This window comes from Pristiophorus japonicus, unplaced genomic scaffold, assembly GCF_044704955.1.
Source record: "Pristiophorus japonicus isolate sPriJap1 unplaced genomic scaffold, sPriJap1.hap1 HAP1_SCAFFOLD_308, whole genome shotgun sequence".
Classification (NCBI taxonomy): Eukaryota; Metazoa; Chordata; class Chondrichthyes; family Pristiophoridae; genus Pristiophorus; species Pristiophorus japonicus.
The window spans coordinates 90039-110491 of NW_027252868.1; the positions used below are offsets into that span (position 1 = coordinate 90039).

The 20453-nt window shown below is 49.0% G+C and overlaps 1 pseudogene; it reads right to left on the reverse strand.

Annotated features, from left to right (window-relative positions):
* The window catches only part of LOC139249371 (zinc finger protein 420-like), a 28401-nt pseudogene extending 10555 nt beyond the window's left edge, over positions 1-17846 (reverse strand).
* Positions 17847-20453: the final 2607 nt, after the last annotated feature.

The window sequence follows — 20453 nt, forward strand, 5'->3', positions numbered from 1 at the left end:
TTTCCAAGGCCACCTCCTTAAGTACTCTAGGATGCAGTCCATCAGGCCCTGGGGATTTATCGGCCTTCAATCCCATCAATTTCCCCAACACAATTTCCCGACTAATAAAGATTTCCCTCAGTTCCCCCTCCTTACTAGACCCTCTGACCCCTTTTATATCCGGAAGGTTGTTTGTATCCTCCTTAGTGAATACCGAACCAAAGTACTTGTTCAATTGGTCTGCCATTTCTTTGTTCCCCGTTATGACTTCCCCTGATTCTGACTGCAGGGGACCTACGTTTGTCTTCACCAACCTTTTTCTCTTTACATACCTATAGAAACTTTTGCAATCCGCCTTAATGTTCCCTGCAAGCTTCTTCTCGTACTCCATTTTCCCTGCCCTAATCAAACCCTTTGTCCTCCTCTGCTGAGTTCTAAATTTCTCCCAGTCCCCAGGTTCGCTGCTATTTCTGGCCAATTTGTATGCCACTTCCTTGGCTTTAATACTATCCCTGATTTCCCTAGATAGCCACGGTTGAGCCACCTTCCCTTTTTTATTTTTACGCCAGACAGGAATGTACAATTGTTGTAATTCATCCATGCGGTCTCTAAATGTCTGCCATTGCCCATCCACAGTCAACCCCCTAAGTATCATTCGCCAATCTATCCTAGCCAATTCACGCCTCATACCTTCAAAGTTACCCTTCTTTAAGTTCTGGACCATGGTCTCTGAAATTACTGTTTCATTCTCCATCCTAATGCAGAATTCCACCATATTATGGTCACTCTTCCCCAAGGGCCCTCGCACAATGAGATTGCTAATTAATCCTCTCTCATTACACAACACCCAGTCTAAGATGGCCTCCCCCCTAGTTGGTTCCTCAACATATTGGTCTAGAAAACCATCCCTTATGCACTCCAGGAAATCCTCCTCCACCGTATTGCTTCCAGTTTGGCTAGCCCAATCTATGTGCATATTAAAGTCACCCATTATAACTGCTACACCTTTATTGCATGCACCCCTAATTTCCTGTTTGATGCCCTCCCCAACATCCCTATTACTGTTTGGAGGTCTGTACACAACTTCTACTAACGTTTTTTGCCCTTTGGTGTTCTGCAGCTCTACCCATATAGATTCCACATCATCCAAGCTACTGTCTTTCCTAACTATTGCATTAATCTCCTCTTTAACCAGCAATGCTACCCCACCTCCTTTTCCTTTTATTCTATCCTTCCTGAATGTTGAATACCCCTGAATGTTGAGTTCCCAGCCCTGATCATCCTGGAGCCACGTCTCCGTAATCCCAATCACATCATATTTGTTAACATCTATTTGCACAATTAATTCATCCACCTTATTGCGGATACTCCTTGCATTAAGTCACAAAGCCTTCAGGCTTCTTTTATTAACACCCTTTGTCCTTTTAGAATTTTGCTGTACAGTGGCCCTTTTTGTTCTTTGCCTTGGGTTTCTCTGCCCTCCACTTTTCCTCATCTCCTTTCTGTCTTTTGCTTTTGTCTCCTTTTTGTTTCCCTCTGTCTCCCTGCATTGGTTCCCATCCCCCTGCCTTCTATCATAACAAACCCCAAACTTGTTCCGTTTGAGTACATGAGTTGTGGTTGTAGTAGACTTAACTGCAGTTTCTCACTTTAAACACAGCTGAAAAATTTGAATCACCCCGTTATTGAACTGTCTTGCATAAGATTTGAAATCCGTTACTTTCTGTGTCAATTAACCCAGTTTTGGAACCGATTGAATTTAAAAAACTCATCCACACATTTTACACGTGATAGCCTGTGAAATATTTGAATATTTGTAATTGTCTTTTCTACAAACTCCTTTCCCAAGCCACTGACTCCATCCCTCGCCCCAACTTCTTTCTGAGGCTGAACCAGACTGTTCACAGCCTTGGTGTCATACTTAACCCTGAAATAAGTTTTTGACCACATATCCACAACATAACTAAGATTGCCTATTTCCACTTCTGTAACATCGCCCGTCTTCGCCCCTGCCTCAACTCATCCACTGCTGAAGCCCTGATCCATGCCTTTGTTACTTCTGGTCTTGACTATTCCAATGCACTTCTCCCACATTCTACCCTACATAAACTAGAGTTGATCCAAAACTCAGCTGCCCATGTCCTAACAAGTCCAGCTCACCCATCACCCCTGTGCTCGCTGACTGACATTGGCTACTGGTTAAGCAACGCCTTGATTTAAAAATTCGAATACTTATTTTCAACTCCCTCCATGGCCTCGCCCCTCCCTAGCTCTGTAAACTCCTCCAGCCCCACATCTGCTCCCCCCCATCCCGCCCATGAGATATCTGTCTTCCTGAGCATCCCTAATTCTAATTGTTCAACCATTGATGGTTTTGTTTGCTGTACCTTCTGTTGCCCAGGCCCCAAGTTCTGGAATGCCTAGCTTAAACCTTCCTGTCCAACCCGTGCTGTACGTGCCCAGGCAGTTTTTGATGGGATAGTGTAGAGCAAATTTTTCTCTGTATCTAGTGGACATAGTCTCAGAAAAAGGGGCCGCCCATTTAAAACTGAGATGAGAAGGAATTAATTTTCTCAGAGGGTTGTAAATCTGTGAATTTTCTACCCCAAAGAGCTGTGGAGGCTGGGTCATTGAATATATTTAAGGCCGTGATAGACAGATTTTTGAGCGATAAGTGAGTAAAGGGTTCTGGGGAGCGGGCAGGAAAGTGGAGCTGAGTCTATGATCAGACCAGCCATGATCTTATTGAATGGGGAGCAGGCTCGGGGTCCGGGTGGCCCACTCCCGCTCCTATTTCTCATGGTATCCACCCACCGAGCCTGTTTTTTTCCTTGTCTCCAGTGCCCACTGATCATTATCCCACCATTCACACCCTATCCTGACTAATGTTGTTCTAACTCCTGCCAGTACCATTTGAATTCGGCCCATCCTCCCTGTTGTCTCTCTAATCTCTCCCTTCCCCCCTATCACAGACCTTCCCTGTTGTCCTTTCTCCCCCTCCCCCTTTCAGTGCTCCCTCAGGATCTGTTCTTTCCCAGCACTCTCCAGTTGTGACGGAGGGCCGCGGCCCCGCCCCCTCTGACGCTGCCCACAGATGCTGCCTGAGCCGTGGACACTTCCAGCATCTTCTGTTTGTGTCGCCAGAGACACTTTCCCTTCAGCACCGCGCGCCCTGGATTGTTCGCCGATTGATTGATTGGTGCCGCGGCCCCGCCCGCACTGATTGGCGCGGAGCAGCGCGCGCTGCGTGGGCTGGTGCCCCGCGCCGCCTCGCCATTGGCTGCGGGCTGAGTGCTGCGCGCGCGCGGGCGGTTGGTCGTTTGTTGGTGGGCTCCGCTCGCGGCCTTTGAGCTCGGGGGCCCGGGTGAGGCGGGGCGGAGTTGTGCGCAGGCGCGGGCCAGCCTATTGGCCGCGGATTGAACGGACGTTTCGCCGCTGCTGTGGAGGATGGAGGAGCGGCCCGAGCAGCGCGCCCGGTCTCCCTGTGGACTCACGGACACACGCGGGCAGCGAGATTTGGCCGCCGAGTCGGCGAGTGGCGGCTGCGGGGCACCTTCGGGTGGGGACGGGCCTTGGTTACTGTCGGGGGTTGCGGGGAGTTCGGCCGCCATCTTTGAGTAGCGCGGGACTGCTCACCGCAGGGAGCGACAGCAGCGGGGCTTCCTCGACGTCACAATGCTTGCCATTGTCCCACTGCAGGGCAGGGAGCATGCGTGGCGGCCATCTTACTGCAGGGAGGCCATCAGGTGCAGGATGGGGACCAGTGACATGAATACATGAGAAAATCCGATATAGGAGATGAATCGGCTTTTGGTCCCGCCATTCAATAAGATGATGGCTGCAACATCTAAAGTGGTTCTCCTTGGAGCTGTGAAGGTGCAGGGCAGGTTTAACAGAGGTGCTCACAATCAGGAACGCTTTAGATTGAGTCAGGGACCAGACTTATGTGTTCTGCTCACACAATCAGAATGGTTACTGCACGGAAGGCCATTCAGCCCATCCAGCCCTTGCTGGCTCCCAGCTAGTCCCACTGCCCCGCCCTTTCCTCCGGCCCTGCAAATGTTTTCTTTCAGATAATTATACAACTCCCTTTTGAAAGCAGTGATTGAGTCTGCCTCCACCACCTTTTTCAGGCCGTGCATTCCAAATCGTAACCACTTGCTGCATAAATAAGATTTTTCTTACATCACCTTTGGTTCTTCTGCCAATTCGCTCATGTACCAGCAGGTTGGATGAACGAGTGAATCCCTTCACATACTCAGGGCAGTTGAACGGCCTCTCTCCATTGTCACGGCGTCGATGAATTTCCAGTGCAGAGGGGCAATTGAATCCCTTCCCACAATCCCCACATTTCCACGGTTTCTCCGTGGTGCGGGTGTCCTTGTGTCTCTCCAGGTTGGACGATCAGTTGAAGCCTGATCCACACACAGAACATGTGTACGGTTTCTCCCCACTGTGAATGGTGCGATGTTTTTTCAGGCTGTGTAACTGGTTAATGCTATTTTCACAGGCAGTGCACTGGAACACTCTCTCTCGGGTGTGTGTGTGTCTCGTTCACCCCACCTACTGGTACACAAGCGAATTCACACTGGGGAGAAGCTGTTCAACTGTCCTGTGTGTAGTTTCTTTGTGTGCCTTACCCACAGTCTACCAAAGAGTGCACCATCGGAGCAGGCCGGGGAGCAGAAGGAGCAGCATGGCGGCCTGGCCCAGCAGTGTGCGGACCCTAGCCTGCGACCACCATTGGAGCACGCCGGGGAGCAGAAAGAGAAGCATGGCAACCTAGTCCAGCAGACTGAGCGGCCCCCGGCCTGCGAGCACCATCGGAGCAGGCCAGCGAGCGGACGCAGCAGCGTGGTGGCCTAGACCAGCAGTCTGAGCGGCCCCCAGCCTGCGACCACCATTGAAGCAGGCCAGGGAGTGGAAGGAGCAGTGTGGCAGCGTACCACTCCAGGGAGCAGAATGTCCTGCAGCAGGTGAGCAATGGCAGTGAAAAGGGCCGTCATCAAGGTCCAGCTCAGTGATTGGAGCGTGGGCAGGTACAGCAGGAGCGGCGAAGTCGGGGTGAAGGAGCGGCGAGAGATTGTAGAGGGACGTAATCGGGGCCCAGGAGAGGCGCAAGTTCAGGGCCTAGAAGAGGCGAGGACCCAGGTGCAGCATGGACCAGTCCACACTGCGATTTGTGTGCACACTAGGTCCGTGCAGCAGAACTGGTCTCCAATCGTCTTGATTAATCCTTGCCACTGGACCAAGACCTAGCTCTGTCAAGGCCGTGTGGTGGCTGGCATGCAACGGTCACCACACGTTAAAAATTCCACGTACAGGCATCTTCCAGCCTTCAAGATTTAGTTTGGACCTGGAATTTTAGGTCCTTCATTGAAACACGTGTGAACTTTTTAACATGGAAGCAAGTCATCCTCGATTCGAGGGACTGCCTATGATGATGATGATCTTCTGCCAATCACCATAAATCTGTCTCCTCTGGTTCTCAACCCTTCTGCCAGCGGGAACAGTATCTCTCTATCTAATCTGTCTGGACCACTCATGATTTGGAACACCTCCATCAACTCTGCTCTCAACCATCTCTGCTCAAAGAAGAACAACCCCAGCTTCTCCAGTCTATCCACGTAACTGAAGTCCCTCATCTCATGAATCATTTTTGTCAATCTTTTCTGCACCCTCTCTAAGACCTTCACATCCTAATGTGCGGTGCCCAGAATTGGACACAATGCTCCAGTTGAGGCTGAACTAATGTTTTACAAAGGTTCATCATAACCTCCTTGCTTTTGTACGCCATGCCTCTGTGATGCACAGGATCCTGTAAATGTTTTAACTGCTTTCTCAACCTGTCCTGCCACCTTCAGCGATTTGTGTGCGTAAACCCGCTCACTGTTCATGCATCCCCTTTAGGATTGTACCCTTTAGTTTATGTTGCCTCTATTCATTCATTTATTCATGCTTCTCTAATTTTATTTCTTAACTCAGATTCACGGCCTCAATTTATTACCTCCTCTGAGCCCCTCAACTTAATCTGGCAGCATAATGTTGGCGAGTGGTGATTGATTGCTCGGGAATCAACAGGAAGAGAGCTCAGAGATCGGTGGTGTTATGCTCATAATAAAGTAATGCAACTGAGTACTGTAGACAATGAGTAAGTGTGACCTTAGCTCCTTTATTCAGACTCCAAAGTGTTGGTACAGTGTGGGAGGCCTGCTTATATGCAGTGCTCCCAAGGGATGCTGGGATCCAACAGGTAAGCCCTCTGGTGGCAGTATTATACAGGTTGCCTGGGGTTGCATACATGACATCACTCCCTCCCAAAGTCAATAGTACTCTTATTTACAGGGTGAGACGATTTGGGGCTTTTCACTCCCTTGTCGATCGTCTCGGTACAAATGCAGTTGTGGGTGAGTTGGTTGCTTCTTCGCTGGGCTGCTGGACAGCTGCCCTTGCCGGGCTACTGGGGATGGTGAGTTCAGTTTCGTGGTCAACCGTGATGTCGGTTGTCGCTTGTGTATATGTTGGAGGGTCGAAGTTGGTGGTGTCATCAGGTTGCTCGTGGCTGTTTGTGAATCGCAGTTTGGTTTGGTCCAAATGATTTCTGCACATTAGTCCATTGGCAAGTTTGACCTGAAACATCTGACTCCCTGCTTTGGCTATCACAGTGCCAGCAAACCATTTGGGATCATGTCCATAATTGCATACTAATACAGGGTAATTGACTTCAATATCACGTGATAAGTCTGCATGATCATGGTACATGCTTCATTCATGCCACCTGTCCTCAACGTGATCATGGTGGAGATCAGGGTGGACAAGAGAGAGCCTTGTTTTGTGCGTCCTTTTCATGAGCAGTTTGGCTGGGGGAACCCCCGTGAGTGAGGGGGGTCTGGTGCGGTAGCTGAGCAGGACTTGGGACAGGCGGGTCTGCAGGGAGCCTTCCGATAAGCATTTCAAGCTTTGCTTGATGGTCTGGACTGCCGGTTCTGCCTGACCGTTGGATGTGGGCTTGAACGGGGCAGATGTGATGTGCTTGATCCCATTGCGGGTCATGAATTCCTTGAATTCAGCACTGGTGATGCATGACCCATTGTCGCTGACAAGGACATCGGGCAGACCGTGTGTGGCAAACATGGCTTGAAGGCTTTCGATGGTGGCAGTGGATGTGCTTACAGACAATATTACACATTCAATCCATTTTTAAGCATCCACAACAACCAAAAACATTTTGCCTAGGAACGGGCCTGCAAAGTCATTGTGGATCCTCGACCATGGTTTGGAGGGCCATGACCACAAACTTAGCGGTGCCTCTCTGGGTGTATTGCTCAGTTGAGAGCAAGTGTTGCATTGGCGCATGCATGACTCTAAGTCTGCGTCGATGCCGGGCCACCACCCTTGGGATCTGGCTATAGCTTTCATCATTACTATGCCTGGGTGGGTACTGTGTAGGTCGTGTATGAACATTTCCCTGCCTTTCTTAGGCAAAACCATGCGATTACCCCACAATCGCCTGTATGGACATTTCGTCGTTGCACCGCTGGAACGGCTTGATCTCTTCATGCATCTCTGCTGGGATGCTGGACCAGCTCCCATGGAGGACACCGTTTTTTACAAGGGACAGTAAAGGATCCTGGCTGGTCCAGGTTCTGATCTGGCGGGCGGTAACGGGTGACTTTTCATTTTCGAATGCATCCATCACCAAGAGCAAGTTGCAGGCTGTGCCATTTCCACCCCGGTGGTGGGCAATAGTAGTTGACTGAGAGCATCAGCGCATTTCTCTGCCTGGTCTGTGGTGGATTACATAGTTGTATGCAGCCAGTGTGAGCACCCATGTTTGGATGCAGGCAGAGGCATTGGTATTAATCCCTTTGCTCTCTGAGAATAGCGATATGAGTGGCTTATGGTCAGTTTTCAGCTCAAACATGAGACCAAACAGATACTGGTGCATTTTTTTCACCCCGTAAATGCATGCCAGAGCTTCTTTTTCAATCATGCTATAGACTCTTTCGGCCTTGGACAAACTCTTGGATGCATAGGCGACCGGTTGCAATGTTCCGATTTGTTAGCTTGTTGTAACACACACCCGATCCTGTAAGAAGATGCATTGCAAGCTAGCACTAAGCGTTTACATGGGTTATACAAGACAAGCAGTTTGTTGGAACATAACAGATTTCTGGCTTTCTCAAAAGCAGCCTCTTGTGATTTACCCCATACCCAGTCATCTCCCTTGCATAGCACATGTAGAGGTTCTAGCAAGGTGCTTAACCCAGGTAGGAAATTACCAAAATAGTTGAGGAGTCCCCAGAATGACGGCAGCTCTGTCATGTTCTGTGGTCTTGTCGCATTCTTGATGGCCTCCGTCTTGGCATCGGTGGATCTGATGCCATCTGCCGTAATTCTTCTCCCTAAGAACTCGACCTCTGGTGCCAGGAAAACACACTTTGCGCATTTCAACCTGAGTCCTACATGATCTAGCCGACTTAGAACCTCTTCCATGTTCTGCAAGTGTTCGACGGTGTCCCGACCTGTGACCAGTACGTCGTCCTGGAAAACCACGATGCGTGGAACCAACTGTAGCACACTTTCCATGTTCCTTTGGAAAATTGCTGCGGCCGATCGAATCTCAAACGGGTACCTATTGTAGATGAACAGATCTTTGTGCGTGTTGATGCAGGTGAGGCCTTTCGAAGATTCCGCCAGCTCCTGCGTCATGTAGGCCGAGATCAGGTCCAACCTGGTGAACTTCTTTCCTCCAGCCAGAGTCACAAATAGGTCATCTGCCTTGGGTAGCAGGTACTGGTCCTGTAGCAAAAAACAGTCAATCGTTACTTTCTAGTCCCACAAATTCTGACCGTGCCGTCGCCTTTGAGAACCAGAACAATAGGGCTGGCCCACTCATTGAACTCTACCGGTGCAATGATGTCTTCTCACTGCAGCCTGTCCAGCTCAATTTCCACTTTCTCTCGCATCATATATGGTACTGCCTGTGCCTTTTGCTGGATGGGTTGTGTACCGGGAACCAAGTGGATCTGTCCCTTTGACCCCGAGAAACTTCCGATGCCTGGCTCAAACAATGACGGGAACTTGCTCAGAACCTGGGCACATGAGGCATCATCAACAGACGAGAGTGCTCGGATGCTGTCCCAGTTCCAGCGGATTTTTCCCAGCCAGCTTCTGCCGAACAGCGTGGGGCTATCTCCTGGTGCAATCCATAGTGAGAGTTCGTGCACTGCTCCATCATAGGAGACTTTTACTGCTGCGCTGCCAATTACAGGGATCAGCTCTTTAGTGTAAGTTCTTACCTTGGTATGAATGGAGCTAATCTTGGGCCTGTGTGCCTTGTTGCACCACAGCCTGTCAAAGGCCTTTTTGCTCATGATAGACTGACTCACACCCGTGTCCAGTTCCATGGATACTGGAATTCCATCCAGTTTGACTTTTAGCATGATCGGTGGCCATTTCGTGGTGAAGGTGTGTACCCAGTACACTTCTGCCTCCTCAGTTCTAGTCTCTAGTTCAGCCTGATCCGTCATGGATCTGTTCTCCTCCGCAACATGGTGGTTTGCAGGGTTTGCAGCTCATCTGCACATTCGCTGGAGGTGTCCCATTGTTCCACAGCCTTTGCACACACAGTGTTTGAAGCGGTATTGATGGGCTCAATGATCACCTTCACAGCAACATCAAGGTGTTAACTGCCTTGCATTAATGATTGATGGCAGACTCTGGGTCATCTGCGGACGTACAGCTACAGGCGTGTACATTCTGCCATATCCATTTCTGCCTGAAAAGGACATTACTTTGTGTACAGTACTTGGCAAAACCTCTTTATGCTGCAAAATTCGTTTAGTGTTATCGTTGGTGGCCATAAATGCCTGGGCTATCGTTATGGCTTTGCTCAGATTTGGTGTTTCAACAGTCAACAGTTTGCGAAGGATAACCTTATGGCCAATGTCAAGCACAAAAAGTCTCTAAGCATTTGCTCAAGGAATCCATCGAATTCCAATGTCCTGCAAGGTGCCTTAGTTCGGCGATGTAGCTTGCCACTTCCTGGCCTTCAGACCACTGACACATGTAGAATTGAAACCTTGCCATCAGAACGCTTTCCTTCGGATTTAGGTGTGTTCAGACCAGCGTACACAGTTCTTCATAGGATTTGGTTGTTGGTTTCACCGGAGCGAGAAGATGCTTCATGAGGCCATAGGTTGTTGCCCCGCAGACGGTGAGGAGAATCGCCCCTCGTTTGGCAGTGTTCTCATCTGCTTCTAGCTCGTTGACTACAGAGTATTTGTCGAGTCACTCCATGAAGGCCTCTCAATCATCCCCTTCTGAGAATTTCTACACGAGACCAACAGTGTTCCATGGTTGTTCGCGTGGTTGTTCATTATCTCGTCGCCAATTGTATGCTCATAATAAAGTAATGCAACTGAATACTGTAGACATAGAAAATAGGTGCAGGAGTAGGCCATTCGGCCCTTCGAGCCTGCACCACCATTCAATAAGATCATGGCTGATCATTCCTTCAGTACCCCTTTCCTGCTTTCTCTCCATGCCCCTTGATCCCTTTAGCCGTAAGGGCCATATCTAACTCCCTCTTGAATATATCCAATGAACTGGCATCAACAACTCTCTGTGGTAGGGAATTCCACAGGTTAACAGCTCTCTGGGTGAAGAAGTTTCTCCTCATATCAGTCCTAAATGGCCTGCCCTTAATCCTAAGTCTGTGTCCCCTGGTTCTGGACTTCCCCAACATTGGGAACATTCTTCCCGCATCTAAGCTGTCCAGTCCCATCAGAATCTTACTTGTTTTTATTAGATCCCCTCATCCTTCTAAACTCCAGTGTATAAAGGCCCAGTTGAACCAGTCTCTCCTCGCATGTCAGTCGAACCATCCCTGGAACCAGTCTGGTGAACCTTCGCTGCACTCCCTCAATAGCAAGAACATCCTTCCTCAGATTAGGAGACCAAAACTGAACACAATATTCCAGGTGGAGCCTCACCAAGGCCCTGTACAACTGCAGTAAGACTTTCCTGCTCCTATACTAAAATCCCCTTGCTATGACGGCCAACATACCATTTGCCTTCTTCACCGCCTGCTGTACCTGCATGCCAACTTTCACTGACTGATGAACCATGACACCCAGATCTCGCTGCATCTTCCCTTTTCCTAATCTGCCGCCATTCAGATAATATTCTGCCTTCGTGTTTTTGCCCCCAAAGTGGATAACCTCATATTTATCCACATTATACTGCATCTGCCATGTATTTGCCCACTCGCCTGACCTGTCCAAGTCACCCTGCCGCCTCTTAGCATCCTCCTCACAGCTCACACCGCCACCCAGTTTAGTGTCATCTGCAAACTTGGAGATGTTGCACTCAATTCCATCATCTAAATCATTAACATATATTGTAAAGAGCTGGGGTCCCAGCACTGAGCCCTGCGGCACTCCACTAATCACTGTCTGCTATTCTGAAAAGGACCCGTTTATCCCAACTCTCTGCTTTCTGTCTGCCAATCAGTTTTCTATCCTCATCAGTACATTACCCCCAATGCCATGTGCTTTAATTTTGCACACAATCTCTTGTGTGGGACCTTGTCAAAGCCTTTTGAAAGTCCAAATACACCACATCCACTGGTTCTCCCTTGTCCACTCTACTAGTTACATGCTCAAAAAATTCCAGAAGATTTGTCAAGCATGATTTCCCTTTCATAAATCCATGCTGACTTGGACCAATCTATCACTGCTTTCCAAATGCACTGCTATTTCATCCTTAATGATTGATTCCAACATTTTCCCCACTACTGATGTCAGGCTAACTGGTCTATAATTACCCGTTTTCTCTCTCCCTCCTTTTAAAAAAAAAAAGTGGTGTTACATTAGCAACCCTCCAGTCCATACGAACTGATACAGAGTTGATAGACTGTTGGAAAATTACCAATGCATCTGCTATTTCTAGGGACACTTGCTTAATTACTCTGGGATGTAGACTATCAGGCCTTGGGGATTTATCGGCCTTCAATCCCGTCAATTTCCCAAACACAATTTCCCGCCTAATAAGGATATCCTTCAGTTGCTCCTTCTCTGGCCCCTCGGTCCCCTGGTACATCCAGAAGGTTATTTGTGTCTTCCTTTGTGAAGACAGAACCAAAGTATTTGTTCAATTGGTCAGCCATTTCTTTGTTCCCCATTATAAATTCACCCGAATCCGACTGCAAGGGATCTACGTTTGCCTTCACTAATCTTTTTCTTTTCACGTATCTATGGACGCTTTTGCAGTCAGTTTTTATGTTTCCAGCAAGCTTCCCCCTCTTAATTAAACCCTTTATCCTCCTCTGCTGAATTCTAAATTTCTCCCAGTCCTCCAGTTTGCTGCTTTTTCTGGCTAATTTATATGACAATGAGTAACTGTGACCTAAGCTCCTTTATTCAGACTCCAGAGTGCTGGTACAGTGTGGGAGACCTGCTTATATACAGTGCTCCTAAGGGATGCTGGGATCCCTTAGGACTCCAACAGGTAAGCCGTCTGCTGGTAGTATGCAACCCCAGGCAACCTGTATAATACATGACAGTTGGGTCAAGGCAGCAGCATGTTCTGCAACCAATCGCGCTGATTGAGGGTTGGATCCTGAGTCAGACTGTCAGGTGAATCAGTGTGAACCCCTCTTAAAGAATTTATCTTTTCACAGTTAAATCGAGGTTTGTTTTGGCAACATAAGAGGTGAACATTTGTCAGTATTTTGTTTCCTTGGAGTTCCTATTATGAGTTCCAGGCACTTCAGTGCCAAGTCGAATAAAAATTGAAAAGATCATTCATTTCCCTCTTAGCATGTCACTGTTAGTTAAAGGAACATAGATTGATTTCCCCTCATTATGCATTTGTAGTAGTTAAAGTAACAGCCTTCCTATTGGTAGTGAGTCACATTCTGTGCTGGAGGAGATGGCTGGTGGTTTCAGCCTTTAAAATACTCCTCCACTTGTTGAAATTCCTCCAAAGTATCACCCTTGCCTATCTCTGTAGCCTCCTCCAGCCCAGCAACCCTCTTAATATTTTGGGTTTGTTTTCTTTGGAACAGAGGAGGCTGAAGGGAGATGTTATTGAGGTGTATAAAATTATGAGGGGTCTAAATCGAGTGCATAGGAAGGACCTATTTCCGCTCGCAGAGGGGGGTCAACAACCAGGGGGCATAGATTTAAAGTAATTGGTAGGAGGTTTAGAGGGGAAATCTCCTCACCTAGAGGGTGATGTGGGGTCTGGTACTCACTGCCTGAAAGGTTGGTAGAGGCAGAAACCCTCATCACATTTAAAAAATACTTGGATGTGTACTTGAAGTACTATAACCTACATGGCTACGGACAAAGAGCTGGAAAGTGGGATTAGGCTGGATAGCTCTCTGTCGGCCTGCGCAGACACGATGGGCCTAAATGGCCTCCTTCCATGCTGTAAATTTCTATGCTTCTATAATGAGAAACAATTTACAGTGTCGGGGGTCTGTGTTGCTGTTAGTTAAAAGGTAGAGAGATTGATTTACCCTCATTATGCATCTTTAGTCATTAAACAAAAACTTTTTCTGTTAGCAGTGAGTCACATTCTGCACTGGGAGAGACAGCTGGTGGCCTCAACCTTTAAAATACTCCATGTCCAAGTCCCACCAAGGCCTCGCCCCTCACTATCTCTGTAACCTCCTCCAGCCCACCAACTCTCTTAATAATAAGGAGAAACAATTTTCAGTGTCAGAAGGCTCGGTAACCAGAGGTCACCGATTTAATGTGATTGGCAAATGAACCAGATGCTACACGAGGGGGAAAAAATTAAGCAGCCAGATGTTATGGCCTGTAACGCACTGCCTGTAAGGGTGATGGAAGCAGATTCACATGTTACTTTCAAAAGAGATAAATATTTGAGTTGGAAAGATTTGCAGGGTTATGAGGCAAGAGGAGTGGTTTGCATCCTCATGTCTGAAGAGAAGTAGCGGCAGGGATAGTGGATGCACTGGTTGTAATTTACCAAAATTCCTTGGATTCTGGGTAGGTCCCAGCAGATTGGAAAACTGCAAATGTAACGCCCCTATTTAAAAAAGGAGGCAGACAAAAAGCGGGAAACTACTTCGCCTAACATCTGTGGTTGGGAAAGTGTTGGAGTCCATTATTAAAGAAGCAGTAGCAGGACATTTGGAAAAACAAAGTTCGGTCAAGCAGAGTCACCATCGATTTATGAAGGGGAAGTCATGTTTGACAAATTTGATGGAATTCTTTGAGGATGTAATGAACAGGGTGGATAAAGGGGAACCAGTGTATTTGGACTTCCAGAAGGCATTTGACAAGGTGCCACATAAAAGGTTACTGCACAAGGTAAATGTTCATGGGGTTGGGGGTAACATATCAGCATGGATAGAGGATTGGCTAACTAACAGAAAACAGAGAGGTGGGATAACTGGTTCATTGTCTGGTTGACCATCAGTAACTAGTGGGGTGCTGCAGGGATCAGTGCTGGGGCCTCAACTATTTACAATTTATATTAATTACTTGGATGAAGGGACCGAGTGTAACGTAGCCAAATTTGCTGATGATACAAAGATGGGTGAGAAAGCAAGTTGTAAGGAGGACACAAATAATCTACAAAGGGATATAGATAGGCTCAATGAGATGGCAAGAATCTGGCAGATGGACTATAATGTAGTAAAATGTCAGGTTATCCCCTTTGGTTTGAAAAATAAAAAAGTAAATTATTATTCAAATGTGACAATTACAAAATGCTGTAGTACAGAAGAATCTGGGGGTTCTTGTGCATGAAACTCAAAAAGTTAGTATGCAGGTACAGCAAGTAGGCAAATGGAATGCTGGGGGATGGTATAAAAGTAGGGAAGTCCTGCTACAACTGTACAGGGTGTTGGTAAGACTACACCTGGAGTACTGCACACAGTTTAGGTCTGGATTGTCTCCATTCCCGTGCCGAGGGGATTGCTACACAAGACGGGAGGGGCAATAATTGGGGACACTGATTCCCCACCAATTCCCATTCCTCTTCTTCCTGGTGGATAATGGAGGGGCCACTGTGTGTAATGTGCAAGTCAGTAAGAATTGTCAGCAAGCTTTTTCTAATTGGAGATTTTATTAAGTGGAAACTTTGACACTATTGTAGATTTTGTACCAAAGATCAATTTAAAATTAAAGTAAAAGTTCATAATTTTATTCCAAACTGAATTTCTGTTGTGAGTCGCTGAATTAAGGGAAAAAAATAACACACAGTGTTTCTTAAATGGACACTGCAGCCTCGAGAACACAATCAGCAATATATCCAGAATATTAAAGCTCAGCCCAGTTATAGGGTTATTAACATCAGCAGAAACAAACCTCAACTGTCACAATGAACATGGTTCAGTGGGATGTGATTAACAGCAGCAATAACAGCAGATTCCAACTCCTGCAATCACTTGTGAACTCGCTGGTGTGTCAGCAGGGTGGATGACTGAGTGAATCCCTTCCCACACTCAGAACAGGTGAACGGCCTCTCCCCAGTGTGAAGTCGCTGGTGTGTCAGCAGGGTGGCTAACTGAGTGAATCCCTTCCCACACTCAGAGCAGGTGAACGGCCTCTCCCCAGTGTGAATTCGCTGGTGTGTCAGCAGGGTGGATGATCGAGTGAATCCCTTCCCACACTCAGAGCAGGTGAACGGCCTCTCCGCAGTGTGAAGTCGCTGGTGTCTCAGTAGGGTGGATGACCCAGTGAATCCCTTCCCACACTCAGAGCAGGTGAATGGCCCCTCCCCAGTGTGAACTCGTTGGTGTGTCAGCAGGTTGGATGAATAAGTGAATCCCTTCCCACACTCAGAGCAGGTGAACGGCCTCTCCCCAGTGTGAACTCGCTGGTGTTTCAGCAGGGTGGATGACCCAGTGAATCCCTTCCCACACTCAGAGCAGGTGAACGGCCTCTCCCCAGTGTGATTGCGTCTATGTATTTCCAGCTCAGATGGTTTTCTGAATCCTTTCCCACAGTCACCACATTTCCACGGTTTCTCCGTGGTGCGGGTATCCTTGTGACTCTCCATGTTTGGACGATCAGTTGAAGCCTCACCCACGCACACAACATGTTTACAGTTTCTCTGCAATTTGAATGGTGCAATGTTCATTTAGGCTGTGCAGCTGGCTAAAGCTCTTTCCACAGTCAATGCACGGGAACACTCACTCGGGTGTGTGTGTCGCGATGCTTTTCCAGTCACACTGATGTTTGAAATCTTTACCCACAGACAGAACAGACAATCATTCCTCCTTCCACTTTCAAAGGCCTGAATATTCAGGTCCTGAAGAATCGATTGACTCCGTCAGATCTTGACGCGACGTTTGATTTGTGTTTCCTGTCTGAAAATCTAACCTTCTAATACGCTGTAAAAGGAGATAACAAAACTCATCACTGTCAGTACAAGACAGAAATTCAGGATAGACACATCTAGTTTCCATGGAACATTCTTTCCTCTCTTGTTCTTCCAAAGCTGTAAGTCCCTGTCCCACACATTGTCCCTCCTGCTGAAATCCAAACCCATCGCACTTTTCTAGACTGTTTCTCCTCCACTCCCAGTTTTCACCACCAATTCTGGCTGGGTTCAGAAATACACTCACTGGTTCCCCTCCCTCTCCACCTCTGAAGGTGCTGATTCTGGCTGGGTTCAGTTCTACACTCAATGGTTCCCTCCCTCTCCTCCCCTGGAGGTGCTGACTCTGGCTGTGGTCAGTTCTACATTCACTGGTTCCCCTCCCTCTGCTTCCCCTGATGGTGCTAGCTCTGGCTGTGTTCAGTTTTGCAATCACTGGTTTACTCCCTCTCCTCTCTGCGGGGAGTGTTCAGAGTGGGGTGGATGAGTTGACTGTGCAGATGGCGGTTGGTGGATGTGGTGTGGTTGGCGTCGTGGGGACGTGGCTCTGGGGTGGCCGGGGCTGGGGGCTCGACATCCAGGGGTGTTCGGCATTTGGGAAGGATTCTGACAGGATGGGGCGGGTTGGGTGCGGGGGGAGTGTTCCCGGTGTTGGGTGGGTCCAGAGCCGGGGGTTGGCATGCTCTTGGGATGGGGGGTGGGCTGTTTGGGGCTGGGATTGGGAGAGACTTCTTCACTCGGGGAGTTATTGGCCTGTGGGGTTCCCTGCTGCGGAGAGTTGTTGATGCCAGTTCATTGGATGTGGTCCTTGCAGCTAGGAGGGTCGGGGGTTATGGAGGGGGCGTGGGGGGTGAGGTGATGGGTTGGGTGATCAGCCATGATCTTGTTGAATGGTGGTGCAGGCTCGAAGGGCCGAATGGCCTACTCCTGCACCTAGTTTCTATGTTTCACCGGTTCCCCTCCCCTGAAGGGGCTGACTCTGGCTGGGTTGAGTTCTATAATCACTGGTTCCCCTCCCCTGAAGGGGCTGACTCTGGCTGGGTTCAGTTCTACACTCACTGGTTCCCCTCCCCTGAAGGGGCTGACTCTGTCTGGGTTGAGTTCTATACTCACTGATTCCCCTCCCCTGAAGGTGCTGACTCTGTCTGGGTTGAGTTCTATAATCACTGGTTCCCCTCCCCTGAAGGTGCTGACTCTGACTGAGTTCAGTTCCAGAAACTGACATCTTTCACTTTGTTCCTGCACCAAGATGGCCGCGCATGCGTTGTGCTACTCACTGAATCAAGATGGCGGAGCGCTGAACCTGACGTCCTGCACCAAGATGGCCGCTGTTAGCCTGGGCCTGTGACCGGAAGAAGGGCCTGTGACCGGGAGAAAGCCCCGAACCTACAACCGCCGATATTCCGGTTATTATTCCTGGCTTCCGGCGAGCACCGGTTGTTTATGAAGCCTCCCCGCTGGTTCATTACTCCACTCCATCCCGCTGAAAAGGGCACTTCTGAGGAGCCTGTCCAACATGTGTCTCCTCCGCCATTATACGCACCGTGCATGCTCCAAACCCAGCCAGGGCCCGCGCCTGCGCACTGAGCTCCTGTAGTCTGGGTGTGGCACAGTCTCCCCCGCGGGGCATGCTGGGAATATAAGACCATGTGAAATAGGAGCAGGAGTGGGCCACCCGGACCCCGAGCCTGCTCCCCATTCAATAAGATCATGGCTGGTCTGATTATTGACTCAGCTCGACTTCCCTGCCCGCTCCACAGAACCCTTTACTGCCTTACCAAACCTGGAGTACCGTGCACAGTTTTGTTCTCCTTATCTAAGGAAGGATGTACTTGCCTTACTTCCTCAACACTTCCTCACCAGACATTCTCAAAGCTTCCTCAACACTGTCTCACCAGACATTCCAAAGGCAGGCAATAGGTGCGGCGTGGGAGGATGAAGGGTGGCGGCAGCAGCGACCGAGAGCGGCGGCAGTCCGAGGGGCTAGCATCACGAGAGGAGCAGCTTGGGAGGATGAAGGGCGGCAGCAGCGACTGAGAGCAGCGGCAGTCCGAGGGGCCAGCATCGCGAGAGGAGCAGCTTGGGAGGATGAAGGGTGGTGGCAGTGATTGAGAGTGGCAGCAGTCCGAGGGGCTAGCATCGCGAGAGGAGCAGCTTGGGAGGATGAAGGGTAGTGGCAGTGATTGAGAGTGGCAGCAGTCCGAGGGGCTAGCATCGCGAGAGGAGCAGCTTGGGAGGATGAAGGGTAGTGGCAGTGATTGAGAGTGGCAGCAGTCCGAGGGGCCAGCATCGCGAGAGGAGCAGCGCGGGAGGATGAAGGGTAGTGGCAGTGACTGAGAGTGGCTGCAGTCCGAGGGGCTAGCATCGCGAGAGGAGCAGCGCGGGAGGATGAAGGGTAGTGGCAGTGATTGAGAGTGGCAGCAGTCCGAGGGGCTAGCATCGCGAGAGGAGCAGCGCGGGAGGATGAAGGGTAGTGGCAGTGACTGAGAGCGGCAGCAGTCCGAGGAGCGAGCTGGTGCAGAGGCCGAAGGTAAAACAAAGAAGTAGAAAGAAATCAAAAGGTGACGTCCCAGCCAAGTGGGTAAGTGATTGGCTGGTGGATTGGTGACTATTTAATCTTTTTTTTCTTCTTTTTATTTCTTTATCAGTAGGTAACCTTTGACATTGTTGCCAAATTAAGTTAATCTAATGGTTAAGTCATGGCAGGATAGCCGAGATCCATGTCATGCTCCTCCTGTGCTATGTGGGAAGTCAGGGACGCTTCCAATGTCCCGGATGACTACATGTGCAGGAAGTGTATCCAGCTGCACCTCCTGATGGATCGTATTGCAGCACTGGAGCTGCGCATGGATTCGCTCTGGAGCATCCGCGATGCTGAAGCTGTCATGAATAGCACGTTTAGTGAGTTGGTCACACCGCAGGTAAAGGTTATTCAGGCAGATAGGGAATGGGTGACCATCAGGCCGAGCAGCGGAAGGAAGGTAGTGCAGGGGTCCCCTGCGGTCATCCGCCTCCAAAACAGATACACCACCTTGGGTGCTGTTGGGGAGATGACTCATCGCGGGGGGTGGGGGCGGGCGGGTAGCAGCAGCCAAGTTCATGACACCAACGGTGGATCTGCTGCACAGGAGGGCAGGGAAAAGAGGGGAGAGGTATAGTGGTAGGGGATTCTATTGTAAGGGGAATAGATAGGTATTTATGCAACCGCAATCGAGACTTCAGGATGGCATATTCCTTCCCTGGTGCAAGGGTCAAGGATGTCTCGGAGCAGCTGCGGCACATTTTGGAAGGGGCGGGTGAACAGCAAGTTGTCGTGGTGCATATAGATACCAACAATATAGGTAAAAAAACAGGATGAGGTCTGACAAGCTGAATTTAGGGAGCGAGAAGTTAAATTAAAAAGCAGGACCTCAAAGGTAGTAATCTCAGGATTGCTACCAGTGCCACGTGCTAGTCAGAGTAGAAATAGCAGGATAGCTCAGATGAATATGTGGCTTGAGGAGTGGTGCAGGAGGGAGGGATTCAAATTCCTGGGACTCGGGGAGGTGGGACCAGTACAAACCGGATGGTCTGCACCTGGCAGGACTGGAACCAATGTCCAAGGGGAGTGTTTGTTAGTGCTGTTGGGGGGGAGGGGGGATAAACTAATATGGCAGGGGGATGGGAACCTATGCAGGGAGACAGAGGGAAGTAAAATGGGGGCAGAAGCAAAAGATGGAAGAAGCAAAGTAAAACTGGAGGGCAGAGAAACCCAAGGCAAAAATCAAAACGGGCCGTATTACAGCAAATTTCTAAAGGAACAAAGTATGTTAAAAAGACAAGCCTAAAGGTTCTGTGCCTCAATGTGAGTATTCATAATCAGGTGGACGAATTAACTGTGCAGGCAGCTATTAACGAATATGATATGATTGGGATTATGGAGACATGGCTCCAGGGTGACCAAGGCTGGGAACTCAACATCCAGGGATATTCAACATTCAGGAAGGAATAGACAGAAAGGAAAAGGAGTTGGAGTAGCATTGCTGGTTAAAGAGGAAATTAACGCAATAGTAAGGAAGGACATTAGCTTGGATGATTTGGAATCTGTACGGTTAGAGCTACGGAATACC